Source organism: Tachypleus tridentatus, chromosome 8, assembly GCF_004210375.1.
Source record: "Tachypleus tridentatus isolate NWPU-2018 chromosome 8, ASM421037v1, whole genome shotgun sequence".
Classification (NCBI taxonomy): domain Eukaryota; kingdom Metazoa; phylum Arthropoda; class Merostomata; order Xiphosura; family Limulidae; genus Tachypleus; species Tachypleus tridentatus.
The window spans coordinates 44937455-44960134 of record NC_134832.1 but is presented as its reverse complement, the minus strand read 5'-3'; the positions used below and the strand labels follow the sequence as shown (position 1 = coordinate 44960134).

The 22680-nt window shown below is 35.6% G+C and overlaps 1 protein-coding gene across 5 annotated transcripts in view; it reads left to right on the top strand.

The window, feature by feature from the left end:
• Positions 1-22680, top strand: part of LOC143222324 (suppressor of lurcher protein 1-like) — a 293085-nt gene that overhangs the window by 90365 nt on the left and 180040 nt on the right. For 2 of the 5 annotated variants that reach the window (XM_076448701.1, XM_076448708.1), the window contains exon 1: positions 10095-10283. The exons of 2 other annotated variants lie outside the window; for them this stretch is intronic. The gene's annotated coding sequence lies outside the window, so the exon portion shown is untranslated. Of the gene's footprint in view, positions 1-10093; positions 10284-22680 lie in introns of those variants that run through there. One more of the 5 variants, XM_076448710.1, reaches the window with a different exon arrangement.

The window sequence follows — 22680 nt, the reverse complement described above, 5'->3', positions numbered from 1 at the left end:
TAAACAGAAAGGTTCTTCACCCAATTTGCCTAAACTTAAATAAAAATGGCCACTTTGGTACAATGGAACTGTCGAGGTTTACGTTCTAATCTGGATGACATCAAAGCTACGATTACTTCCTATCATCCTGTATGTCTTTCCTTACAGGAAACATTTCTGGAACCTGTCGATACAGTCATTTTTCGGCAGTTTTCTATGTACAGAAATGACAGGCTGTGTGATGGACGAGTGCATGGAAGGATGGTACTGTTGGTTGATCAGCATATACTTACCCTGTATTTGGCACTCGACACACCCTTGAAGGCCGTAGCCATCCGTGTTTCCTTGGGTCATACCATCACTGTTTTTTTCTCTACCTGTCGCCTTGAGAGACATGTGATCAATCAGACCTTGATGCTCTCATTGAACAGTTGCCGTCTCCCTTTTCAATCCTGGGGGACTTTAATGGACATCATCACCTCTGGGAAAGTGCTGATTTTCATGGGAGGGGTCGCTCCGTAGAGCGTATGCTCTCTGATCACAACCTTTCTCTTTTCAGTACTGGCTTTTATACTTATTTTCATACATTGAGTCAGTTCTTTACTGCTATTGATCTCTCCATGTGCTCCTCTTCACTATTCTCCTATTTTTCATGGAGGGTTGACAATAACCCACGAGGCAGTGATCATTTTTATATAATTTTGAGAGATACTGGCCATGGTCCATGCCACCCGACCCGCGTGCCCCGTTAGAAGCTGGATTAAGCCAACTGGCTCTCTTTCACTGCTCTCGCAGAACTTGATCCTCCCATCATCTGTAAGCCATAGATAGACGGCTGGGTGGCAGCAGTAACTGACTGTGTGATACAGGTAGCTGCTCAATGTATTATTAAAAGCTCGACACGTTTTCCACGATATCCTTGTCCGTAGTGGAATCCTGCCTGTCACATAGCACGGAAGGTTCAAAAACAGGCCTTGAATATTTTTCGTAGGTATCCCACACTCTCGAACAGCATCACTTTGCAGCAGGTTCGTGCAAAAGCTCAGTGGGTAAGACGTCAAAACAGAAGGAATCTTGGATTAAGTTCACAACCAGCGTATCTTCTACCACCAAAGTGATATGGGACAAGATTTGAAAGGACAGTGGGCAATATAATCTTGCTCTCTGATGGCCAGAAAGTCGCTGATACCTGGAGAATCGCCGATACTCTAGGTAAAAGCTTTTGCTAGAAATCTAGCATTTCTGCTTCATTCTCTACCTTCTTAGTCATCAAGACTCGGGCCAAGCGATCACCTCTTTCCTTTCGAGCTGATTGTCTCTGTGACTATAATCATTCCTTTACAGTGGTGGAACTCAAACAGGCTCTTCATGAGTCTGGAAGAAGTACATTGGTTGGATCTGGCAGGAGAATATTTTTCCTGATGTCTGGCGCCGGGGTATTGTCCTACTTTTCTCTAAGCCTGGGAATGATCCCAAGGTTCCATCAAACTACTGTCCAATTGCTTTGACGAGCTGTTTCTGTAAGACATTAGACAGGATGATTAATGTTTGTCTTGTTTGGTTTCTCGAATCAAACAACATCCTCTCGCCCACCCAGTGTGGGTTCCGACGACAGCGCTCCACTATGAACCACCTAATTCGACTTGATCAAAGGACAACATTTTGTATCAATATTCTTTGGCATTGAGAAGGCTTATGATAATACATGGAGGTATGGCATTTTGCGAGATCTCCATTTATGTTGGTTTCGTGGTCATTTGCCCATTTTTATTAAAATATTTTGATAGACAGACGATTCTAAGTTTGTGTGGGTTCGACACTTTCCCGTTATTTACTATACGAACTTGGAGTATTAACTTTTTTAAATTGTCCAATATTTTTTATTAGTTTTAACACAAGTCGGTACAAAAGCCGCTATTCTATATCATGTTTAAATTGTTTTCATATAGCATGAAAATGGTGTGTGTTTTCCTTATCGCAAAGCCATATTTGGCTGTCAACTTTGTCAACCGAGGAGAATCGAATCCCTGATTTTAGCGTTGTAAATCCATAAACTTACCGCTGTCTCAGCTTGGGACAGCAGAAAAAGGAAACATTGTAATGAACATGATAGAAAAAGATGTAAACCCGCCTAGGTAAAACTTGAAAAGGTTAATTTATTAAAACTAGCTTAGATTCGTAAATACCATAATTTAAGTTCTTTCATGTCATTTTATGAAATACGTTAACGTAAAATGTACACTTATGTACGAAAGGACTTAATAAAATGTGCCAGTCAGTTACTTAGTTCAAATTATTATATAAAAATTGTAATATGGTTATATGTAGCATGTACTATTGGTATGGCAATACTTACGTTGGAAAGTAATGATATAGGCGTATTGAAATAGTTACCTTCGAAATAAAATCACAAAATTATTGTTTAGTATACTTGGCTGACTATTTAGTAATGTCAGTCAATGACACAAGGGAATATACTATAGTGACATTCTGAAATTTCCTGCTTAATACATAATACAGCTCTGAAACCTGATGATGAATACTGAGCATTAAGTATGGATGGGAAATCCTATTTGAAACAAATATTAGGTTGTCGTGATAGCTAAAGCGTTGAAATGATGCTTAATATTTGATTCAGCTTTGAAACCTGATGATGAATACTGAGTAATGACTCTGAGTGGGAAAACATGTTTTAAACATACATTTAAAGTTTATCATGTTGGCTACAGTGTTTAAATGATACTTAATACAACTCTGAAACTTAATGATGAATACTGAATATTTTATATCTGATGCCTAGTGATGGATGAGTGGTTAAGGAAGCGTGCTTAAACATTATAGTTTAATATTAACGTGTGACTGATTTTTTATAGAGTTCTGAATCCTGATGATGATATTCTATGTTTCATTCTTGCGATTTGGGGGATGACAAATTCTGCTCACATAGCGTTGTATAGTTTTACATTTTACAGTTTAAATCAGTTTCAAAGTACATCCACATGAACCGTTTAACACATTTTTTTCTTTTTTTACAAAGGGTGTTTTCTCTTTTTGACAACTGTAAACAACTAACACAATAGAACAGTCAATTTACACACGTTTAATAATAAATCTACAAAAATTGTCCGTAATCTTAATTTATGAACTTTTGACACATTTGGTCTACTGATGGCAGGATTTGTTTGCCATATAAATGAAAGACAGAAGGAAATTTATCCAGTCAGTAAAATCCTGACCTGGCATGGCCAAGTGGTTAAGGTACTCGACTCGTAATCTGAGTGTCACGGGCTCGGATCTCCGTCACACCAAACATGCTCGCCCTTTTAGCCGTAGGGGTATTATAATATGACGTTCAATCCCACTATTCGTTGGTAAGAGTTGGCGGTGGGTGGTGATGACTAGCTGCCTTTCCTCTAGTCTTACACTGCTAAATTAGGGATGGCTAGCGCAGAAAGCCCTCGAGTAGCTTAGCACGAAATTTAAAACAAACCAAACCAAACCATTGTAGCCCGTGCGGGTACTATTAACCAAATAGGAGATTGAGTATCACTTCTATAACATTTTCAGAGGCGTACCGAGAACTCGAACTTTGGACCTTTGGAAATGCAGCCAGGCACGCTAACCCCTATTCTGTGCCCAGTACAAAACAAACAAATGTCTGTCGGTATATATATCAGGTCATCCCAAAAATTTAATAGGAAAGTTCATCATCATTTCTCTCCTTGTAGAAAGCTTTAATGACTAAAATATGTAGTAGGATGTGTATAAAAATGTTCAGACAAAAAATAAACTAACTCAACTTCACTTTTTCAGCTCATTAATCAAATAAATCCTTATGAAGATGGATGTGTCTAAGGAGCACATTAGGCATATAATGCTTTATGAGTTTAAAAAAGACAACAGTACAGCAGAAACTACACGAAACATTCAAGGTGTTTACGGTGCGGAGTCTCTCAATGAAAGAAAATGTCGAAGGTGGTTGCAGAAATTTCAGAATCAGGTGACTACAACTTAAGCAAAGCGCCACATTCAGGTCATCCTGTTGAGCTTAATGATGACTTGCTGCTGGCTGCATTTGATGGTGATTGTGCTGTAACAGTTGAGAACTTGCACAAAAGCTTAATTCAACCCATTCAACAGTTCACTGTCATCTGCAACATCTTGGAAAGGTGTCAAAACTTGGAAAATTGATTCCCCATGATTTGACAGAAGCCAACCTTAGAGCAAGAGTGGACGTTTGCATTTCTGTGCACTTTCGTGAATGTAACTCACTTTTTTTGGACACGTTAGTGACTGGAGATGAAAAATGGATATTTTGTAAAAATTTTAAGCGCCGTAGAAAATGGCTATGTGCAGGTAAACTAGTTAAAGCACAGTCGAAAATAGACATCCACCCTATGGAAGTCATGTTAAGCCTTTGGTGGGATATTGTTGGTGTGATCCACTTTGAGTTGCTACCACAGAATGTAACGATTACATCAGACTTCTATTCTTAACAGCTAGAGCGCTTGAATGTTGCACTGAAAGAAAAGAGGCGTACATTGATCAGTCGAAAGGTGTTGTGCTACACCAGGATAATGCACGGTCCCATTCAGCAAGGATGACATCTACAAAGATTGAAGAGCTAGACTGGGAAAAACTTCCATATCCTCCTTATTCTCCAGACCTTGCCCCATCTGATTATCACCTATTCCGAAGTTTGCAGATTTATCTTGATGGAAAAGAACTTGGAACACATGAAGATGTCAAAACTTCCCTCTCTCTATTTTTCCTCCCAACCCCAAGAATTTTATAGAAGTGGCATTCAGAAGCTTGTGAATCGTCGGCAGGAAGTAATTAATAATAATGGAACATAAATTATTGATTAAATAAAATTAAAAACGTTTGAAATCCTTTCTCTTTGTTTGAACCTAGAATCGGAAATTACTTAAGGGATGCCCTGACATATATGAGCGCACACTTCGGAAAAATACGTTCTTAACGAATTTTGTAGATTTTTCTCAAGACTTGTGGTAATATTAGTGTTTACTCGCTGTATATATGTATATCACAAAGCAACGCGAGACTATTGTAATATGTATATTTTCCACATTCGGTGCAAAACATATAATGCCTTTTACAGTGTAATAATGTGACGAAACGTAGTACTGGTGACGTACGTGTGAGTGCTTTGTAATGAACTAACTGAGAGACGACATCACAGAGTTAACCAAAATACATGTCGCTGCAAATAATTGATCTTCAAGGATAAGAATTCTGTAACTATGAATCATTCATGTTTATGTATCAACATAGTGGTCACATTGCTCCTGTAACTATGAATCATGCATGTTTATGTATCAACATAGTGGTCACATTGCTCCTGTAACTATGAATCATGCATGTTTATGTATCAACGTATTGGTCATATTGCTCCTGTAATTATGAATCGTGCATGTTTCTGTATCAACGTATTGGTCACATTGCTCCTGTAACTATGAATCGTGCATGTTTCTGTATCAACGTATTGGTCATATCGCTTTTGTAACTATGAATCGTGCATGTTTCTGTATCAAAGTATTTGTCATATTGCTCCTGTAATTATGAATCGGCACGGCATGGCCAAGTGGGTTAAGGCATTCGACTCTTAATCTGAGGGTTGCGGGTTCGAATACCGGTGGCACCAAACATGCTCGCCTTTTTAGCCATGCACCATTATAATGTGACGATCAATCCCACTCTTCGTTTGTAAAAGAGTAGCTCAAGAGTTGGCGGTAGGTAATGATGACTAGCTGCCTTCCCTCTTGTCTTACACTGCTAAATTAGGGACGGCTAGCACAGATGGCCCTCGAGTAGCTTAGTGCGAAATTCAAAAACAAACAAACAAACTATGAATCATGCATGTTTATGTATCAACTTTTTGGTTATATTGCTCTACCGTTTTTCACTCTGACTAAACGCTAGCTTCCTCTATTCCCTTGTAAGTCTGGGTGGAGGCTTATAAAACTAAACATCTGGTTTCGATACTTGCGGTGGACACAGCACGTATAGCCAATTGTTGGCTTCATACTTAGTAACAAACAAAGAACAACTAAACACGAACAACATTGTTAACTGAACATTTTGATCGTATGTGGGTGATTTTAAAATTGTGAATATTACAACATTTACAGTCAAGTTTACAAAGTTTTGGACTTTATAACCTGGTTTCTTAAGTTTATGAATACTGTTGTTACCAGGAGCAGTAATAAAATAAATTTATTGCTACATACATAGTAAAAGGTGTCGAGTATGTTTTATTTGATTTTATAATAGACGGGAGGGGTTGGAAGTTAACGCACCAGGGCTGTGAATTCGAAGATCCATGGCTCACGACTCATTACCGCAACAAATGTACTCCGCTGTTTGGCTCACGGATACTCAGTAAGAACGACGGTCACATCCCATTATTCGATCAGACAAGAGTACCTCAAGAGTTGGCGGTGAGTGATTATCTGCCATTCTTCTGGCTCCTGTGTGTATTACAAAGCTACATAATTTTGAGCTATTGACCAGAAGAAAATGCAGCCGGTCAGCAGCACCTCACCACCTAGCTTCCATACTAAGGAACTGACTGTCACTTTTTAATGCACTCACAGTCTAAAACGGAGGAGGGTGTGTGTGTGCGAATATTTTGTGGTATCGCACGGAATCGAACTCAACTGGCCAGATCCGTCCGGAATTCAGATCTCTACCACACGGCCAGCTGTAGCCTGTTAGGCCAAAATTAGGAATAGCTATGCTCAAATGTCTTTGTATAGCTTTGCGCGAAATTGTAAAAAACAAATCACACATAATAAAAGTTTTTTAACTGTAAAAGTGACGCAGCTTTTCATAGGGCTTGTTAGTAGACCTTTGAAAGTAGTTTCAATGATTTTAAAAATATTAATATTAGTTTGTTTTTCTTTTTTATTTTGGGACTCTTAATCCGAGGGTCGCGGGTTTGAATCCCATTCGCACCAAACATGCTCGTCCCCTCAGCCGTGGATGCGTTGTAAAGTGACGGTCAATCCCACTATCCGTTGGTAAAAGTGTAGCCCCAAGAGTTGACGGTGAGTGGTGCTGACTAACTGCTTTCTTTCTGGTCTTACACTGCTAAGTTAGGGACGGCTAGCACAGATAGCCCTCGTGTAGTTTTGCGTGAAATAAAAAAATATATATATTATAAGTGTTATAAGTACCTTTTTGTAAGGAATTTTAATTAGAAAAAGTTTATTTCTTTTAAAAAAAATGGAACTGACATCATCTAATGTTTGTCGTCATTATGAAAATAAGAAGGAAGAATTAACTGTGGCAAATAGTTGCGTTATTTCGTTTGTTATTTTGTATCATAACATCTTTGGTAAACCTGGGAGTTCGCAAAGATATTATCATATGAAAACGTGTGACAGCAGGATATGATGTCGATACAGTTGCATTATTTGAGGCCTGGTATGTATGTGATTTTGACACAAGGACTGTAAGAAACAGTTACTAGGTAACAAATTGTCTGTCGTTGTGTCGCACGGATACAGGCAGAAAAGAATGATTGTATCAGTTTTGAGAAGTGATGAGTGAACACGAACTTGGCCATTATTAAAGGTAAGCTGTTCGTGTCCATCTCCTGGTAAACAGTCAAAACCTATATTGCAGTTTCTTATTCTTTGCAAGGCCACATAACGTCACTATTTAATATTTCTACAAATATTTCTACTGTTCCATAGTACGTTGTTATTTTGTTGTCTTAAAAATCTCAGATTATTCGGGGAAATGTTTCAGGAAAGATTGCGAAAAAGTTATTGAAATTCTCATTGTTTTTTACTTATTGTTGTATCTTATTTTAAGAATTATAAATATAGTACCAGCTATACTTATCTGCAGTTTTGAATACTTCATATTGTTTAGATTTTTAGCATAGTTTTAGAGTTCTGGTGGTTGGTATTCCAGTATATGAACTATTGTTTGTTGTATTTTAAATACATCTAGTTACTTGGAAATTTGTAGAATGTAATATTCTGTTCACTTGCTCTCATTTTTGAATTAACCGACTTCGCACTGCCTCTACTTAGATTGTTTAGTTTTGAACCAAACGTATCCTAAATACGATCCATGGTTCGTATACTGTTAAAGCAAACGTTTGAGACGAAGGATGCGCTGTAAAAGTGGTGATAAAAAACGACTATTAGATCAGACAAGAGTAGCCCAAGCGTTGAAAGTGGGTGTTATTAACAAATCACCTTCTATCTAGTTCACCCGATGGGATAACAATAAATCTGTGGACTTACCATGCTAAAATCCGAGTTTCGAAGCTTCGCGGTGGACATAGTTTGATGTGGCTTTGATATATAAATACATATCCCTTCTCTTTAGTCTATTAACTCAAAAGTCCCTCACTAGTACAGCGGGAAGTCTGCGGACTTACAACGCTAAAATCAGGGGTTTGATTCCCCTCGGTTGACTCAGAAGATAGCCTGATGTGACTGTAAGAAAAAAAAAACACACACACATTAACTCAAAATTCGAGAAGGATATGCACAGATTGGTCTTGTATACATTGGTGTCAAATTTTAAAATAAACAAACTCACTGACTAATTTGGTTTGTTTTTAAGTGTACATTTTAATCCAAAACAGTATCGTCAAAACATTCTGTTTGCTGCATTTTGTTACACACCAAATTTCTTGTTATTCTCCGACTTTGTTGGCTACAAATGTAAAATAACACATAAATTAAATTGAACAAAAATGTCATGTATATTTTCAGTTTATTCCGTTAATTACTGTTGAGACTCATTATGTATTTTACATAGAAAATTAATGACTTTTTAAATCTGATTTTTATTAGTTTTTTTATACAGTATGCTGTAACAGGTAGAAAACGTTGAATTTCTCGGTATGATGCAGTACGTGGACCTTTCACACCGGTAGTAAAAACAACCAGACAAGTCACATTCAACTAGTTTATACTGAGGTTTTCATTTCTTCTAGTTTTAGACTAGTCGAATAGTGATTTGTAATTTGGACTAAGACTACAGGCGCCAAGGTGGCGTTACCTAATTCTGGGGATATCAATAAAAGCTCAAACGAAAACGGTGGTCAGTTGTAGGACTAAAATGGATCTTCTCGGCTTTAATCCAGTAGGATGTGGTGTGCTCGTCAGCATTGGAACACTGGTAATTGCCCCAATTCTTTTCTTGAAGTCAATGTTGAATTCATTATACAGTCATAATACAGCTAGTTGACATTTCATAGCCTCATACGGGCTGTCTGGTGTGCCGTCTTTCTTGCACATTAAAATTACTCCGAAACAAAACGGCTGTGCATTCTTACTGCATCACAGGTTTCTGACTTTGCATTTAGATGTGTTTTTATATCATATTTGATACTTGTTTCTATGTTTTATTTTTTAGTATAGCGTAATTTTGTGCAAGTAGTGTTTTAATAGTTGTTTCCTCCTTTAACCAGTATACTTTCTTGCAAACACAGATGCACAATGAGCTATTTGTACCCCGTCCTCCATGGTGAATGAAACTGTAACGTTTTAATTCTGTAAAGGTACCACTAAGCCATCGAGGGACAGTGTAACGAGTGAAGATGAAATAAGAATCTGTTGTTATACCAAAATGTCTTTATTTCGTGGATTAGTGCCAAATAAATGAATAGTGATGTTAGAAATACTTTTACGGCAGTTCGAAGTATTCAAGATGGATTATTTCATTTAACAGTACAACAAGGAAATTAAAAAGGCGTTGAAAAGACAGACGAGTAAAATTATAGGTTAAAGACACCCCGAGAACATAAATTATTATAAGAAACCCACTTGTTTTAGTAGGTTTTTCAGGTTCACCGAAGAAGGTCGAAACGTTGTTCGCTCTTCTATGTAAGTGTGTTTGCATGTGGAAATATGTGTGACTGTGTATATATTATTGTGCTCGAACGATCTTTCCATTTGGCAGTCTGTCCGCACGAGCTGTCGCCGTGGATTTTCTCTTTATTTCTTACTTTATTCCTTTTTTTTTTTCTTTCATTTACGCAATGCTATATATCGATCCTCGTTCCTCATTGGTTGTCGTAGGGATGGCGCTGCAACTGTCAGAGCCTAAAATGCACTACAATCCATGTGGATGCGATTGGTGGTTCTCGCCGCGAGACAAGCAACTATCCGAGTGTATTGTAACAAAAGTACAGGACAAGGTTTTAACGACGTTCGCGTGAACATCAGTAATCCACAAATTTAGAGCTTAAGGACTGATCTGATTGAGGTTAGAGTTACGTCACTGCTGGTAACGCTGACGGGTGTGAATGAAGGGTAAGTACCATTCCAATAACCTGTTAGTTTGTCTAAGGAAATAGGGAACATAATTTTTCTATCACATAGGAGAGTTGTAGAAATGAAGGTAGAACATAAACATCTTGCTTGGACACTGTAAGCCGAAGAAATGTGTGTTCTGAATGTAAAAAAAACAACAAGAAAATAAAATATGTATATAATAAACTATAATTCTTTCTTTTTTACTTGAAGGTTTTCAATTTAAGTAAAAGGCATTTAGATGAGAATGAAGTTAGAACTTTTACAACAAGGAATTAACTCGACACTAAACAATAGTCCTAACGACATTTAACTTAAGGAGGATAATGTTTGTTTGTATTGAATTTCGCGCAAAGCTACACGAAGGCTATCTGCGCTAGCCGTTCCTAATTTCGCAGTGTAAGACTAAAGGAAAGGCAGCTAGTCATCACCACCCACCGCCAACTCTTGGGCTGCTTTTTTACCAACGAATAGTTGAATTGATTGTCATATATAAGGCATCCATGGCTGAAAAGGCGAGCATGTTTGGTGTAACGGGTTTCGAACCCGCGACCCTCAGATTACGAGTCGAGTGCATTAACCACCTGGTCATGCCGGTCCTAAGGAGGATCTACATGAATTCACTAGCAAGTTAAGGATGAAGATGAATTAGATGTTAAGATGAAGCCAACACTGAACCTTGAAGACTGGGTGAAGTCACTTCAGTATTAGACTTGAATTGAATTATAAGAAAATAAAAACATTAGTGGTTTTTACAAGGAGGTAAAATATAATGTTTGGAATTACACTTGACATTTAAGAAAGTAACAAAGTTGTGTTTCTTACAAAGATATAAAAGATAATATTTTCAAAAGAACATATGATGGAATAATTTTAAAAAGTGATACAAATAGTGTTTTAATGAAAACTTATACGAATATGGCATTTGAACACTTTTATAATGTTAATTATTATAGAAACACATCTAATAATGGCAGGAACATTTATATAAAGAACGTAAAGCGAAAATTAAACAAACAGAAAGTTAAGGAACGGATTCCAAATGTATTTTCTGTCCGGAACGGACAGGTGGATAAGGCACTCGACTCGTAATCTGAAGGGTGCAGGTTCGAATCCCCGTCACACCAAACATGCTCGCCATTTCAGCCGTGGTTGCTTTATAAAGTAACAAAAAAGGTTAAAAAGCTTTCAATACCTTTTAGTTGTTGTTTTATACTAATTATCCACAAACTTTGCCATTAAAAAATGGGTTGAAGTAAGTACTCCCCAGTTGGTTAACGGTACGTTTACTGAGTTACAACACTAAAATCCGAAATTCCATTCATCTTTGTGTGGCCCCGGCATGTCCAGGTGGCTAAGGCACTCGACTCGTAATCTGAGGGTAGTGGGTTTGAATCTCCATTATACCAAACATGCTCACCTTCTCAGCTGAAGGAGTGTTATAATGTGACGGTCAATTCTACTATTCGTTGGTAAAAGAGTAGCCCAAGAGTTGGCGGTGGGTGGTGATGACTAGCTGTCTTCCCTTTAGTCTTACACTGCTAAGTTAGGGACAGCTATTGCAGATAGCCCCTGTGTAGCTTTGTGCGAAATTCACAAGAAGCCAAACCAAAACCAAACTTCTTAAACATATTCATTTTGAAGTGAGATCACCTTGAATTACATTTTATGTATACTTAGGTTCGAAATAGTACATAAGAGAACAGCTTTATTTTAGTTTGAAAGGTGTACTGTTTTTACGTGTCGAATGTCCATACAACATAGACATATAAACATTTAATATTTTGAGTTAAATGTGTTTTTGAACGATTATGTTTATTTGGGAATAATTACCGTATTGATATAATTTTTTAATGTTAACGGTAAGGTTTTTTTTAATACTAACTTTTCCAGTGAGATATCTTTATATTTGAAAATTGTATTTTCATTTTTTGTAAAATTTTATTTTAACCAAAACATTTAGCAGTATAAAATGTATTATTAGAGTCACTATTTCACCTATTGTATACTTTTTCTTGCATATACTCAAATATAGCCTAAAAAACCTTCCATTTTTGTAACAAAACAAACCTCCGTCTTGGTATGTCCACTTTTGAGACCTTATATGTTTGTATCGACTACAAATATTTTCTGAAATTAAAGCATATCTAATAAGAATTGGTTAATTTATCAAAACGTTAATAAAAATTAGGCAAAAAAACTAAAATCCGTTCATCCAATAAGAAAATTTACAACTAATATGCAGTCAAGAAATATTCTTTATATGTACTGCATTCGTAACTCCGGCAGAAATAATTTTACGTGTAAGAGAAATGTCTTCATATCAAAGTTAGCTCCACAACTTAAGCAAGCTATTGTTAAAGCAAGTTTTCTCAAACTCATATTATAGTGGTTGTCGGGGGGTTATGAAATTACCAGCAGCATAATAAACGAAGTCTTAAATTTGGAAATAAATGACATGAAAGCAGACGTAGGAAACGAGAAAGTAAATGAAAGGTTGCGGCTGATTTTAATTACAAGTCTTCAAACATGTTTTCCATTTCTTGACGTTTCGCCACCAACAAACAAATATCTGGCACCCATCGTTCAAAGTGGCAAGAACGTGTAACGGCCTGTTTCTGTTATGTGTATAGAACAATGGTAAAAAAATAATAATTAATTTTTCTATTGTCTGAATTTATTTTAATCCCAATGAGCAATTGTTATTAAATGGTAAAAAATAAATAGTCGTAATTCTAAGTATATTTTCCGATAACTTCTTAGTTTATGAGGAAGATTATAACTTATTAGATTTATAAAATGATAGAGAAGAATATGGTACATATTACATATTAGAGTACAAAACAAATAACACGACTTTGCACTAAGTAACCATAATATACAGCATTAAATATTAAAGGAGCTTCTGACGTATATTATAGTACGTAATATGTTTATATGTGACGTATTTATTATCTATTTGAAGAAGGCAGTGTCATAACATTTTGTTTTAACTTGATAAAAGACCTGAAATGTGTTACCTTTCAGACAAAAAAAAAGCCATTTAATGTTGCTTATTAAGATAATAAATCGCTGTACCTAGTTTGGTTTTGCCGGTAGGTCTGCTGTAACTAGAAAGGTACATTAATTTTGTGTCTAGAAACCGTGTAACGGTCTTGATTTTATGTAATCAATAGGTTAAGGATTAGAGGCCTGTAAGATAAATAACTAATGCCACTTAGAATGGCCCTAAACATTTTCTGAATCTGTTATCCGTTCAGTTAACTGTGTAGTATACCTTTGCACGTTTCGATTTCGATAATAACACGTGTTCGATCTCTTTTTTTCTATAACAACTTTTCAAACAAACTGGTTTTCACAAAGATGAGTTAAAAACCGTCTAGTCTTCGCATGAATGGCTAAATATTTGGAGACCTCATTAAATGGAAAGAAGGATTGGTATAGAAAGTCAAATATAAAGAGAAAGTAAAGTGAAGCTTCACAGAAATATGATTGAAAAACAAAAATAGAGGACACTATCTTACAATTACTTCATCATCTTACAGTTCACAAAAATTAATTTCTGAGGAACCAACCTTAAATCACATTTAGTTTATATATATTAAAGTTAAGTACATTACTCACTACTGCATACATCTGTGAGGATTTTCATGTTACAGTCAATTTCATTATTCATTGGAAAAGAGGACCTCAAGAGCTGGCAGCAGATGTTCTTAACTCTTTGCTTTCCTTTTAGTTTATCACTTTTAAATAAGGAACGGTTAGCACAGTTAGCCTTCAAGTAGCTTAGTGCAAAATTAAACAAAACAAACAAGCTCTCTTTGATATCATGTGGACTGTTTTTTTTAGTTTATGAGAAATATCTTGCGAAAGCACTTATTTCTTTGAAAATATTTCTTATTATTCTTGAGGATTTAACTGTGTAAGTACTTTATTGAATGATTAACAGCTGAACTGTTTTGTTAAGATACACCAGAGAATCAGTTAGTTACACATTACTGTAACAATGGATAACAAACTGATTTTTAGCATAAAATAGTCTGCAAAGTTAAAGCATAAAAACTCATTTTTTAAATTTTTAACAGTTATTAAAATTTATGTTCAATAGCTTTACTTAAGAAGTTGTGAGGACGATGGAACTTAAAGATATTAAAAAGTGTAAAGTAATCTTCGCTGTCTGTACACTGAATTCCTTTTGGCATATATTTCAAATGAACATGAAACGGGAACATGACGCTTGTGTGTGTCAATAATTATGCAAAGAGGTATTTCAAACACACCTTTTAATGGTCCTTAACGATCACTCTTTTTCTTAAGTTGTGTAGTGTTTTTTTTAACTGGTTGCGTTTCAAAATATTTAAATATATATATATATGAGCTCAACCCAAACTAAATATCGTATGATATTTCATTTACATCAGGCCAGGCGGTTAAGGCACTCGACTCGTGATCTGAGGGTCGCGGGTTCGAATTCCCGTCACACCAAACATGCTCGCCCTTTCAGCTGTAGGGATGCTATAATGTTACAGTCAATCCCACTATTCATCGGTAAAAAAAGAGTAACCTAAGAGTTGGCGGTGGGTGGTGATCACTAACTGCCTTCCCTCTAGTCTTATACTACAAAATTAGGGAGTATTTATAAGACATAGTATTACATTTCTCTCTCTTTGCACGTATTTATACTGTCCATAGATTTACGAACAACAAAGACATTAAAGTAGACTCTCAAGCCACCGCCGCCTAATGGAGCGTTTATATTCCAAACTAAATCACAGTAACTGGCCTAAACTATTATTTGTGAGTTTCTGTCTTCTTTTTTTTAAAGGATGTATGGTGACATGTTTAAATATAGCAGTCCATAAAAATGTACTCATGCAGAGAACGTGATGCACATGTTAAGTACCTGTATTTATGATCATATAATGGAATAGGTGTAAGAAATGATAATAGAAATTAAAACACCATCATAAAGCACTGGTATGGGTGATAAGGTTTAAACTGTGATGTTGGTGTGAAACCTCTTTCATTTTAAGTGAAAAATAAGAAAACTGGACGTTTAATCAAACTATATCTACCACTCATATTTTGGTTAGTTCACATTAAACAACGTATGATAGGTAGTTTATGATAGATGGTTTAGAACTGTATTTTCTAACATTATAATGGTAGGTTTTATGTTAATAATATCTGTATATCAGGTGTGGTAATTAGGTTAAATTTATTTGGTGAGAGGAATTCGTTCTGTCATAGTTTTCGGCGAAGTGTCCATTTTTAAACTCTGGCATTGCGTCATTTTAGACGAAACACCAACTACTGGATACCACAGAAACTTCATTTAGTTAAAAATGCTGAAATAGAATCTTTGGGCAAAAGTTAACAAAACAGTGTATTGGTTTGGGTGCCATCAATCTTTGTCTTCACTGTATTGATTGCTTCTCGATAGTAAAAGGCCTATTTGGACAGAAGATACTTGATTTTGGTCAAAAGGAAAATCCCTATTTAATCATGACATGTAAAGTAAAGATATAGTTCAGTGCAAAACAGAATGTTTTATAACAGTATAACGCAGTAGGTTCATCTTTGAATAACGTATTATATTTCATGTTATGAAATCAATTTAATCTTATGAGGAATTAGTATGTTTTCTAGTCTTATCTGATTTTCACATCTTCAGAGTAAACGTTAGAAAATCAAATCTTGGACTTTTGGTTATTCATGTTACTTTATAAGTTCATAAATGACGAAAAAAACCCAACTAAAAACGTTATTTTTTCAATTATTCAAAAGTACGCAATTGAAAATTATATTCATAAAATAACACTATAAATTTGCCAAAACTGAAATATTATTAAAAAAAAACAACTTAAAAACGAAAGCTGTTTCAGCTAAAGAATATTTTTGCAAATTAAAATCATAGTTAAAGGTGAAACAATAAACTAACTTAAGACAACAACAAATAAGCAAGTACATTGACGAGAAGGAATGAAACCATACTGTTGTCTTCTGTAAGGTATGTTTTACATATCCTTTTACAAGACAAGAAATGAAATGTTGTCAGCCATGGTATTTCAGAGAATTAGATATCTAAATTATAATAATTTAATAAATCATTCGAATTCGATTCTTCTTTTTTATTATCATCAAATTATAAACTACTTTTGTTTAGTGTGTCAAACTTTTCCTCTCATTTCTCAGTGTCACGTTATGGATACTAAGTGAGTATCCTATTGGGATAAATTAATTTGACATTTCCGCTTCTCACTTTTCCTCTATTTGTACGCAACGTTGACGACATTTTTATAGGCTTTAAAAATTGAAATGTTATTGAGAATATCTTTCACAATTTTAACTCGCTTGATTTCGTTTCGTTTGTAATTAGGCACAAAACTACACCATGATCTATCTATCTGTGCTCTGCCCACCACAGGTATCGAAACCCTGATTCTAGCATTGTAAGTCCGCAGCCATACCGCTGTGTCACTGGGGGAGCCACTTGATTCTAATATTAAGTTTACTATCGAGAAAGGAATGAGCTGTAATCTTCCTTAATGTTTTTGTTCAAAGAAGAGATACTACATTTTAGTCGTCAATTTTCTGTAAGCACAGACACACAGGAAAATTAATATAATCTTGGAATTATTTTTAAAACCTTAATCAGTATTTGTGAATCATAAGAAACTTTATTCTTACAATTAAAAATACATGTTATACTCAACGTAGTTTTCATGTAGCAAGTTAAATTTTGGAAATTTCACTTCACTTTACAAAATATTTTCTTTCTAACGTATCAGAAGTAACAAAAAAAAGGTTAAAAAGCTTTCAATACCTTTTAGTTGTTGTTTTATACTAATTATCCACAAACTTTGCCATTAAAAAATGGGTTGAAGTAAGTACTCCCCAGTTGGTTAACGGTACGCTTACTGAGTTACAACACTAAAATCCGACATGTGGCCCCAGCATGTCCAGGTGGCTAAGACACTTGACTCGTAATCCGAGGGTAGCGGGTTCGAATCTTCATTACACCAAACATGCTCGCCCTTTCAGCCGTGGGGGCGTTATAATGTGACGGTCAGTCACACTATTCTTTGGTAGCCCCAATAGTTGACGGTGGGTGATGCTGACTAGCTGCCTTCCCTCTAGTCTTACACTGCTAAATTAGGGATGGCTAGCGCAGATATCCCTCTTGTAGCTTTGCGCGAAATTCAGAAACAGACAATCCTCGTGGTGTACAGTGCGCAGGTAGCCTGTCGTGTAGCAATGCTTTGAAAACAAACAGATAAAAGTGATTAACGATAGTAAAACGATTATAAAGAATCCAGATTAAGTTTTATTTAGGTAAAAAGTAAATACATATTTTTTTCATATTGATGTGAGATATACACCTGCAACACTTAACAACCAAAACAACGAGCACTGATGACTGATGTGAGATATACACCTGCAACACTTAACAACCAAAACAACGAGTACTGATGACTGATGTGAGATATACACCTGCATATACTAAACAACCAGAACATCGAGTACTGATGATTGATGTGAGATGTACACCTGCGTACATTTAACAACCAGAACAACGAGTACTGATGATTGATGTGAAATATACACCTGCAAACATGTATACATTTAACGACCAGAACAACGACCACTGCTAACTGATGTAAGATATACCCCTGCATGTACTTAACAACGAGCACTGATAATTGATGTGAGATATACACCTGCATGTACTTAACAACGAGCACTGATAATTGATGTGAGATATACACCTGCATGTACTTAACAACGAGCACTGATAATTGATGTGAGATATACACCTGCATGTACTTAACAACGAGCACTGATAATTGATGTGAGATATACACCTGCATGTACTTAACAACGAGCACTGATAATTGATGTAAGATATACCCCTGCATGTACTTAACAACGAGCACTGCTAACTGATGTAAGATATACCCCTGCATGTACTTAACAACGACCACTGCTAATTGATGTAAGATATACCCCTGCATGTACTTAACAACGAGCACTGCTAACTGATGTAAGATATACCCCTGCATGTACTTAACAACGACCACTGCTAATTGATGTGAGATATACACCTGCATGTACTTAACAACGAGCACTGATAATTGATGTGAGATATACACCTGCATGTACTTAACAACGAGCACTGATAATTGATGTGAGATATACACCTGCATGTACTTAACAACGAGCACTGATAATTGATGTAAGATATACCCCTGCATGTACTTAACAACGAGCACTGATAATTGATGTAAGATATACCCCTGCATGTACTTAACAACGAGCACTGCTAACTGATGTAAGATATACCCCTGCATGTACTTAACAACGACCACTGCTAACTGATGTAAGATATACACCTGCATATACTTAACAATCAGAATAACAAGCATTGCCACGTACCTACATAGATCATATGTTTCCAAGAAGAAATTTTCAGCCAAAATAATTGATAAATTTTATCTAAAATAGTGTCAAAATGATTAAATAATACACGAATGATCACCGTTTGCAGTTTAAGAGGCATTTTACAAACAATATGAAGTCTTGAAACAGTTACTGATGGTATAACGGATTATCCATTATCTCACAAATAGCTGTTTTAAAATTTTGCAATGTTTCATCAATCTAACCTGATGTTATAAGATGAAAGGAATTTCTAGAATGTTTTAAAACTATATTATCGTAGCACGTGCCAAAATTAGATCAAATTAAATGAAGTAAAACTACGTTATGAAAACAAATTAGTATGAAATGATAAAGCAACAGGAGGGGAGACTGAACTAAACGTAACTGTACAACTAATCATTTATTAATTTTTAGCTTTTTTTTTTAGTTTAAGAAAACTACATTCAATGCATTGTAGTTGATCAGGTTTTAATGCTCAATAATCTTCACATCTGAATGATATAAATAATGAACACGACAGAACATGTGTTCAAAACCATGAGAAGGAAGGGGCTTAAAACCTATCGATGATTTGTCCAACAATAAAACATGAACAATTTTTTCAGTTAATTTTCTGTGGAGAAATTCTTTACGTCTTTGTTAAGTATATACAGGTGTATATCTCACATCAATCATCAGTGATCGTTATTTTGGTTGTTAAATGTATACAAGTATATACCTCACATTAATTAGCAGTTCTCTTTGTCCTGATTGTTAAGTATACACAGGTGTATATCTCACATCAATTACCTTCCTAGATCATCTTCGGGTTAAGAAAGAGAGAGTTTGCAAGTGACTGTTGCCGGACACATATTTTAGGAACGAGAGTATAAACGGGTACGGGATTGTAGGGAGCACTGCAGTAGGATGTTAGATTATTAATTATTATAGGTATAAAGGTGTTCCTTTATATTGGTTTAATTTTGGTGTTAGTTGTTTTTTCACTGATGTCAGGAGCATATGGTATGCAACAGTAAAATTGTTTTGTAGGTTGTTGTATCTTGGGATTTATTATCATTTGTTTGTTGTTGGTCTAGGTGCGTGCATATAATTATTTCACGGTTTTTTGAGAAAATTTGTTGATGTCGATGAAGTGTTATTTTATTTTGTTGATTTTGTCATTAATTTTATCGGGTGAGCATAGATTTGTGGCTGTTTATTTGGTTTTTTAACATATTGAGTTTTTGATTTTTCAGCACATTAAACAAGTAGGGAAACAAATATAAACAAACGAAAAATCAAAGAAGCCCTACTTATACAGCAACTAAAACAAAAATTAAACCAATATAAAGAAACACCTTTACACCTATACTAATTGATAACCTAACATCCTACTGCAATGCCCCCTGGCCCGGCATGGCCAGGTGAGTTAAGGCGAGCGACTCGTAATCTGAGAGTCGTGGGTTCGCATCCCCGTCGCACTAAACATGCTCGCCCTTTCAGCCGTGTGGGCGTTATAATGTGACAGTCAATCCCACTATTCGTTGGTAAAAGAGTAGCCCAAGAGTTCGCTGTGGGTGATGATGACTAGCTGCTTTCCCTCCAGTCTTACACTGCTAAATTAGAGACGGCTAGCGCAGATAGCCCTCTTGCAGCTTTGCGCCATAATTCAAAATACAAATAAACAAGCAATGCCCCCTACAATCCTGTATCCGTTCATACTCTTGTCCCTAAGATGTGTCCGGCAAAGGTCACTTGCAAACTCTCTTTTTCTTAATCTGAAGATGACCTAGGAAGGTCGAAATGTTGTTCTCTCCTTATCAATAAAAGTATTAATACCCATACCAGCCGTTCTGAAATACTTCTACAGAAAGTTACTGCACTGTTTGGTATTAGCCTTTACAAACCAAAATCACAGATAAAGTAAAATGTGTATTCAACCAAATTTATACGCCTGAAATAAACTGCGTAAGGAAAACTTGTAATTGCAATGGCATCACTTGATTTTAATTTGTGAAAGTAACAAATTCCTGCGGGGGATTGAAAAAGTAGATGAATGAAAACTACTAAATATCACTAAGTACTAAATATATCTTATTGATTTCAGTGAAAGCAGTTTAGTAATTAGTACATAGAGTAAATGGAGTTGGAAACAATCGAAGTTAGAATGGCATAAACGTTATTGGTTAACCATGGGATATTAAAATTTGGGTATTTAAAAAAGAAGTACTTATAGAGTATAGTACTGTCAGCCACAGTTTTGTCAAAGGGTAATTGATATATGTTGTTTAGGAAATGAAAACTAAAATATTTTGAACTAGATTTATTTATAAGTTTAAACTTGGTCTTATCCTATTTCCAATACACAGGAAATATAATGACTGAAGTCATTGTATAACATTTGTTCAGTGAAGGTAAAGAGCTGTAGAACATTTGTTCAGTGAGGGTAAAGAGCTGTATAACATTTGTTCAGCGAGGGTAAAGAGTTGTACAGAGCATTTATTCAGTGAGGTTAAAGAGCTCAGTGAGGGTTCAGTGAGGGTAAAGAGCTGTATAACATTTGTTCAGCGAGGGTAAAGAGCTGTAGAACATCTGTTCAGTGAGACTAAAGAGCTGTAAAAAACTGTAGAACATTTTTATTAATGGTAAAGAACTGTAGAACATTTGCTTAGTAATGCTAAAAAGCTGAAAAAACATTTTTATTAACGGTAAAGAGCTATAGAACATTTGTTAAGTAATGCTAAAGAGCTGTAGAACATTTTACCATCAGTAAGCAGTTTTTGTCTACCAATATAATTGTCTGTTGACCATTCTGCAAAAGTTTTTAGCAGTTAGAACTAATTAATACTCTGTCTTGAAACGTTAGGCTGTAATAAATTGGATTTAGTTGTGAACAACACTGAATAAATAATTAATCAAACACAAGAAATGTTAAGCGTGCAAACGTAATATCGATTATAGTTTATACTTCTGTTGTATTTCAATAGATTGATAGCAATAGACCTTTACTGAGGTTCTTCACAGCGTTATTCCCGTTGCTGTAGCTTGAAAGTGTAGTGTTAGCTTTTATTAAATATTTTTATGTGTATATCTATATCTATCTATATATAGTGTCTATGAAATAGTAAGTATTTATTGCGTTTTCCCATCACAACCTAACTGTAAAAGGATAGGATTTATCTTCATAGCTTGAGGACATAGCGCCAAACTTATTAATTCATTATAGTCTGGCTGTATAACGATAGTATTGTTTTTTGGATTTCGCGCAAAGCTACACAAAGTTATTTGCGCTAGCCGTCCCTACTTTAGTAGTTTAAGACCAGTGGGAAGGCAGCTAGTCAATACCACCAACCGCCAACTCTTGGCCTACTCTTTTACCAGCGAAAGGGTTGACCGTTACATAAGAACGCCCTTTTACTTTACTTTTTTGCATTTAATCGTGAGTAGATTAGTTGTGCAATTTTTGGGGAATTATTGCACGAAAAATAAAAGATTACATCATCAAAACTTTAAACTTGCAAACTGCCTTATGATCACAATTAACGAGTTATATTTCTTCAAACGACCAGTAGGCAAGTGAAATATGTCAATAGAAAACTCTTTAATCTCGTACTCAGGAGAAGCCTTCAGCAGAAGCTGTGTGCCATATGTAATCCTATAACGACTAGATGAATCGCAATACTTTCTCTCCTGTTCCTTCAGACCCCTTCCGGAATCCTTACATGGTTTACTTAACTACTTTTGGCGCTATTAGTTTCCTGTTCCAAACACTCTGATGCAGTGATAGCACGTGCAACGGTGGTTAACGGATTCTTGGCTAATTTCACACCCAAACGTCTTGATAATTTTATAATTTACAACCGCGCTAATAAAACTAAACATTTGTTTCTTTTCAACATAAGGCCGCACTTAAACAAACCGAAAAGTTTTTAGTGCCCGTAAACAAATATGATTTGCAACGTTATGTCTGCGGGTT